This window comes from Silene latifolia, chromosome 4 (assembly GCF_048544455.1).
Source record: "Silene latifolia isolate original U9 population chromosome 4, ASM4854445v1, whole genome shotgun sequence".
Taxonomy (NCBI): Eukaryota; Viridiplantae; Streptophyta; class Magnoliopsida; order Caryophyllales; family Caryophyllaceae; genus Silene; species Silene latifolia.
Window position 1 is genome coordinate 71,918,478 of NC_133529.1, and position 7,242 is coordinate 71,925,719.

General features: G+C 45.6%; 1 long non-coding RNA gene across 1 annotated transcript; it reads right to left on the reverse strand.

Moving 5' to 3' along the window:
- Positions 1 to 6,085: 6,085 nt before the first annotated feature.
- LOC141652290 (uncharacterized) lies at positions 6,086 to 6,556 on the reverse strand. The gene is made up of 3 exons (XR_012547109.1): positions 6,484 to 6,556; positions 6,261 to 6,413; positions 6,086 to 6,171 (listed from the first exon to the last, which is right to left on the reverse strand). It is a non-coding gene; the product is annotated as an uncharacterized LOC141652290 (long non-coding RNA).
- Between the last annotated feature and the right edge of the window lie 686 nt (positions 6,557 to 7,242).

A 7,242-nucleotide genomic window follows, 5' to 3' on the forward strand; every position in this document is an offset into this window, starting at 1 on the left:
GGACAATACCGCAGACCACGCATTACTATCCTTCATGGATGGATATGCGGGTTATAACCAAATCAAAATGGCCATGGAAGACATGCATAAGACCGCGTTCGTTACCCAATGGGGAACCTATTGCTATACAGTAATGCCGTTCGGATTGATCAACGCCGGAGCTACATACCAACGCACCGCGACTACACTCCTACATGACATGATGCATAAAGAAGTCGAGGTATATGTAGATGACATGATCGTCAAATCCAAGGAAAGAGAGGGACATATTGCGAACCTTCGCAAGTTCTTCGCAAGGCTACGGAAGTACAACATGAGACTCAATCCTCAGAAATGCACATTTGGGGTAACATCTGGCAAACTCCTAGGATATGTCGTTAGCCAACGAGGCATAGAAATAGATCCTTCCAAAATCAAAGCTCTGATTGAAATGCCACAACCTCAAAAAGAAAAAAGAAGTCGGGATTCCTGGGAAAAGTGCAATACATAAGTCGATTCATATCGAAACTTACGATGATTTGCGAGCCTATCTTCAAGAAACTCAAGAAAACAGACCACACCATGTGGGACGATGATTGTCAAAAGGCGTTCGACCTAATCAAGGAGATATTGGCTAAACCACCGGTGCTCATGCCACCACAACAAGATCAACCTCTTGGTTTGTATCTCACCAGAATCGAAACCGCCATGGGTGCCATGTTAGCTCAAACCGTAGGAAGTGAAGAAAGAGCTATTTACTACCTAAGTAAGAAGTTCTTGGAATACGAGTGCAAATACTCACAACTCGAAAAGACATGCCTCGCTCTTGTGTGGGCAATAAAGAAGCTACGTCACTACATGCTTAGCTACTCCGTCAAGATATTCTCCAAAATGGATCCAGTCAAATACCTCTTCGAGAAACCCGTCCTCAACGGACGCCTGGCAAGATGGACCATGATGCTCTCGGAATTTGACCTCAAATATGTGCCACTGAAAGTAATAAAGGGTCGCATTGCCGCCGAATTCTTCGCAGAAAATCCCATCAACGACGCACAAACCATAGATACTTGGTCATTTCCCGACGAGGATATACTTCAAACAGATGTAGACTCTTGGGACCTATACTTTGATGGAGCATCAAACCTAAGAGGATTTGGGATAGGAGTGTTGCTCATTTCTCCTGAAGGTGAGCATACACCGATTGCTGTCAAACTCGACTTCGAGGTGACAAACAACGCCGCAGAGTATGAGGCTTGTCTAATTGGACTACAAGCGGCAGTAAGCTTAGGCATCAAAAACCTCCGAGTACACGGGGATTCGTCACTAATCATCAACCAAGTTACGGGATCCTGGAAAATCCGAAGTGAAAGCCTAGCACCCTATCAGGCTAGGATAGACCAAGTCGCTCAATTCTTTGATCACGTAACCTACTTACACCTACCTCGAGAAGAAAATAAATTTGCAGACGCTCTTGCGAAACTTGCATCTTTGATAAACATGCCAGATTACATGATGGAAATGCCTTTGTGTATCGAACGACGGTCGGAGCCGGTTTATGTCCATCAAATTACCAATGAAGAAGAAATCGCACAGGAACCCTGGTTCCAAGCAATCCTGAATTTCAAGCTCAATGGCACCTATCCACCAGATATGGACAAAAGGGGACAGCGCGCTATACGCCTACTAGCTTCCCAATACATCCTAATGCAGGGAGAATTGTACAAAAGAACACCTCTTGATGTAGTCCTACGTTGCCTTGATCATTCACAGGCACGAAAAGTAATGGAAGAAGTCCACGACGGAGAATGCGGTCCTCACATGAGTGGACCTATGATGGCAAAGAAAATCACACGTCTAGGGTACTATTGGACCACAATGGAATCCGATTGCATCAAATATGTGAGACATTGCCACAACTATCAAATCTTCGGGAATGTACAACATGTCCCTCCTTCGTTGCTCTATACGATGACATCTCCTTGGACGTTCTCCGCATGGGGAATTGACATAATTGGGAAAATAACCCCAGCCGGAACAGGAGGTCACTGTTTCATCCTAGTGGCAATTGACTACTTCACCAAGTGGGTAGAAGCGGCTTCCTACACCGCTCTTACGGCCAAAAATGTAGCCAAATTCATACAAAATAACATCATCTGCCGATATGGTTGCCCACATGAGATCATTAGCGATAATGGGTCCCACTTCCAAGCCGAAACCGAACAATTGCTAGCCAAGTACAAGATCAAGCATCATCACTCCTCGCCCTATAGACCACAGACTAACGGCGCGGTAGAGGCGGCTAACAAGAATGTCGTCACAATCCTCAAGAAAATGACTGACAATTACAGGGATTGGCCAAGCAAAATACCCTTCGCTTTGTGGGGGTATCGGACATCCGTCAGGACGCCCACTGGGGCTACTCCTTTCTATTTGACTTACGGCATGGAGGCCGTACAACCAGTCGAGCTAGAAATACCATCTTTGCGTATTCTGCTAGAAAGTCAAATCCCGGAAGCCGATTGGAAAAGGGATAGATACGAAGAACTCATCCTCCTGGATGAACGTAGGCTACGTGCCTTACATAATGTCTAAACATATCAAGCACGTATCAAACGAGCTTTCAACAAAAGGGCTAGGCCAAGAAACATCAAAGAAGGAGACTTAGTACTCAAATCAGTTAGAGCTCTTTTACCTGTCGACCCAAGGGGAAAATTCAAACCTAATTGGGCCGGACCATATCTAGTCAAATCCATACTCCCAGGAGGAGCGGTTAGAATCACAGACCTAGATGGGAATGAGTTTTCAAACCCCACAAATCTCGACCAACTGAAACGATACTATGCCTAGAATAGGAACAAAAACGCGCCTCGCGTAAACCTAAGTGTCGCTCTTGTGGCACTAAATAAACGGCCCCTGGCCCATTTGAATGTCACTATACTCTTGCATCTTGGCAAACTTGTCATCCTTATATCATCAAACAAACTAAATTCGCACCTCCAGAGTAAGCAAAAGCTCATGCTTATTTTCTATGTTCATTACAAGCTCTTGCTTCGAACAATTATTCTTTTACATTTACTCGAACTACGCGCAAGGGTTTGATTTCGCTTTTTAAGTGAATACGTAGGCAATCCTTCACGGGATTCAACCCACCATTATATTTAAAACGTAAATAGAAGGACATTTGCATTGCATATGAAATTCGACAAGAATAATTAAAGAAAATCACAACGGTTTCATAACCATTTAACCTTTTTATTTCATTCAATTTCTAATAATAATACGACAAATAATAAAAATAGATTAGGCCAGGATTCTAAAAATCCCTCCTTTCTTATTACAACAATAATAATAATAATCAAATAATAAATAAGACTTGGGCTATTCCTCCATCTTTCCCTTGCCCTTGTCGTTCTTGTCATATTTCTTGTCACGACCTCGAGCCGGGCGCTCTTGCACCACTTCAGACCTAATCACCAACGGTCTTTCTCGAGGCCTAACTCCTCCATTCTTGCCAACCACCATCTCTGCGACAGGAGTTGTCTTCGATTTCTTCGAAGGATGAATGACTTGAAACCCGGCTTCTTCTTCTCCTTCAGTCAGATGCTTCTCTTTCTCTTTCTCTCCCTCGCGCACCTTGTAGTCAACGGGCTCGCGCTTCCTCGATCTTCGCGCTCTTCCTCAAGTTGCAGCCTTCCTCCACCTCAGATAAGAGTCCGACACCCACAAGGCATTGGAGGAGAAGTTCAAGAACCACATGTTTCTTTGGGCCCACTTCATAGCCCACTCTCTTCGGCTCTCTGTAGTAAGCGCCATAGCAGTTTGCGGAACGGTGTCAAGCCTAGGAATCATCTGCTTCAACCCGACTTGCCTCATCAATCTCTCAGGGAAGATGCATATCATAAACTCCAATCCAGGAATGCGCACGGACCTAGTGGGATCTAAAGAAGACACTCCAGTGACAGACTTGAGGTGCCACCACGGAACGACCCACCTGATCAGCGGGCCATCATCATTCTTCAGCTTGTTCTTCCAATAGTCGCAGACCCGGGTGAAGTCCACCATGTACAGCCGTGTCCTCATCGAAATCATACGGGCATGATAGGAAAGTGCATGAACTGGGGGCTCGAGCAATCGGAGCCGTTCCATAAGCCAAACCTACCAAAAAACAGGTATTAGACACCCAAAAAAAAAAAAAAAAAAAAAAAAAAAAAAAAAAACGAAAAAAAGAGACAAAAAAAGAGACGAAAAAAAAGAAAAAAAAAAAAAACGAAAGAAAAAAAAAAAAAAGAAACGAAAGGTGTCTTTTACCTGTAGGATAACGGGACTTCCCAAGAACGGCAGATCACGGTTGGATTTCCTATTATCCAAACCCAAAATGATCTCCCCTAGGCATAGGCAAGCTGGGCTCCTGCGCAGCTCCATTTGCTCAATAAGGCCCAGAAGACGGGGATCACCTCGCAGTTCTTCATCAACATGTCCCTGGAAGACATATACATGAAGCAAACAGAAGCCAAATGCTCTCCTCCTAGCAACATAAGAGACAGTAGGGTCGGCCCTGTTGATGAATCGGTCTACAAAATCCAACATTCTCACGCCTTTCGGGGTAACTAAGCGATCCACCTCAAGTCTAGTAAGTCCAAGCAAATCTCTAAACTTACTCTTATACCCTTGAGCAGTAGAAGGGATGACAGGTAAATGTTCGGGGTCCCACCCGCCAATAGCAGCAATTTCCTCCGGAAAAGGACAAATATCACCTCCTGGGAACGCAAAAACATGATAATTTGGGTCCCAATAATCAAGGCAAGCATCCAAGAACGGTTTTACAACCTTAATGAGTTTCAAACTCAACAAAGACCCAAGGTTATAAGCACCCATATCATGTTTCTCAATGTTCGAAAACTCATTAGTCCATTCCTTCAAGCGAATCTCCAAAGTATTCATGATGATAATTTTCTCTTGAAAATTTATTGGGAGTTTTTATGTGTGAATCGACGAAGAAGAGACGGAAGAATTATATGATTTAAAGCTTCGTCGACGCTTCTATTTATACTAATTGCTGTTTCCAAAAATCCGTCAGAACCGACCTGCTTGGGAACAGGCGCGGCACCTGCTGCGCCTCTTCAAAGGGACGCAGCTCATGCTGCGCCTCTTCCCCAGCCTCACTTCTGTGATTTCCGCGTTTGGATCTTTCCTAATTCTATAAACGAATAATTTCCTATTCCTACGGGATTTTATTTTGGTAAATCCGAGAAATTTACCATGCTTCAGGTTTCCTTAATCCGCGGACGCGCATTTCGAGGCGACATCGACATTTTCCGCCATTTTTCTCACACTTTTATATTTAGTTTTCATTTTAATTCTTTTTATTTCAACATTTACTTAGTCATTTCATTTTCTTAATTTCTATTTTTTCCATTTTCTAACTTATAGATTTCTCTTTTTCTTTTTTTTCGGGGGTAACCCTCCCTACCGTCCGGTCATTTCCGACAAAATTTTTGCATTTTTGCGTTCCTTTTGAGTCTCATTTTGCACTAATTAAAGGCCCTATGTGTATATAAAAATGTATGTGTTACGTGATTTTCTATGTAAATTCCGGCAGCATGACGGCATAAACCGTTGTCTACCAAACCTGTTCAAAAGCTAACCTGCAGGTACAAACAACACAACCCAACATCAAAAGGCACTCAGGCCATCGTATATACAACAAAAAAGCAAATGTACAAGCAAACTGGGGGCTTCGCCCCAAACAGGTCCAAATGTGCAAGTAAACTGGGGGCTTCGCCCCAAACAAATCCAAGTCCAAGTAAACTGGGGGCTTGCGCCCCAAAACAAGTCCAAAAATGTTCAAAATCAAGTCTACAAAACCACGCAAGCTACTGCTGGGCACCCTCCAGCTCGGCAACCCTCGCCATAAGAGCGGCAATCTCGGCGTCCCGAAACTCGAGCTCCCTCGACAAACGAGCCGTCTCCTCCCGAGACTGGGTCAACTCTCGCTCCAGCTCACGACCGGCCTGTGGACAACAAGAAACTGGCTCATGTCAATCAATTCAAACAAAACTGAAAAACCAAAGATCAAGGAAAAACAAATGAGGTTCATACCTGACGACCCCGACCACCGACGAGTGCCTCGATGGCCGTAGCTCGCAGCCGGTTGGCCACCCTCCATAATGCCACGAACCGGGACGGCGCAACCTGCATTTTCAAAAAGTAATTCTCAGCAAAATTGAACAAATCCAATCAAATGTGTTCTTACACGAAAACTATGCAAAATGGGAACTCACCCTCCGAATCAGATGCTGCCAGTCATCTAGGCCAGCATCCGTCACAGCCACGTCAAAGTCACGCAGCTCGGAGATCGTCGTCCTCCCAGTAGCGTCAGTGTACTCAAGGGTCTCGGGGTACTCTGGGGGCTCGATGCCCGCCGCCTCAACCTCCTGCAAAATGGCTCTCGTTAATCGATGATCTTTCATCGCGATTCTCGAAAATCAAACAAAAGATACTCACCACTACCGGCCAATACGCCAACCTCCCGTAAAGGAACGCCGAGTAATCCTCGTCAGGGAGAAGAAGGTCGTCGCCACTAGCGCCAGCCAAGTCCGCCTCCCTCTCGGCCTCGAAGGCTCCCCTAAACATCGTCCTAGGAGGATCAACGGGAACCGTCAACGCGCCCGAAAGCACCGACGAGCTAACCGCTCGCCCGATACCACACAGGACCCATCGACGTCCACAACGGACCGACTCGAGCTCCTAGGGCGAAGGACCTCAGTGACAAAAGGAGGCGCTCCAGCGTACTCCGCCCAAGGTCTGGGCACCCACTGCGACAATATAAAGGCAAAGGTCATTCCTATGATCAATTTAAAACAAAGTATAAGAAGGTGTGAATGAATAAAAATGGGATACTCACGCTGCTCAGCTGAAGAGCATTCACATCCCGCCGGTAGACATTGTGAGAAGAACGCTTGCTCTTCGTCCGGCACATGACCCAATCCCTCACCACGGGGTAGGCCCTCTCCAACGGCTCCGTCCTCTTGGGCGCGAGGCCCGGAAAGTAAGAGTACACCCACGCCTGCAAAGCAGAATAGTCAATGACGATCTTTCGATCTTTGATAAAAGAAGGAATTTACTTTGGTCTAAAGGAAGGTTCATACCTCCAACAAGAGCCTGTGTCCGACAGCCGCCAGGAGAAGTCCCCTTCTCCATCAACTCCGGACGAACCATGGCCCTCATAAAGCGGATGAGGACCGCAAAACCAATGATGACCCG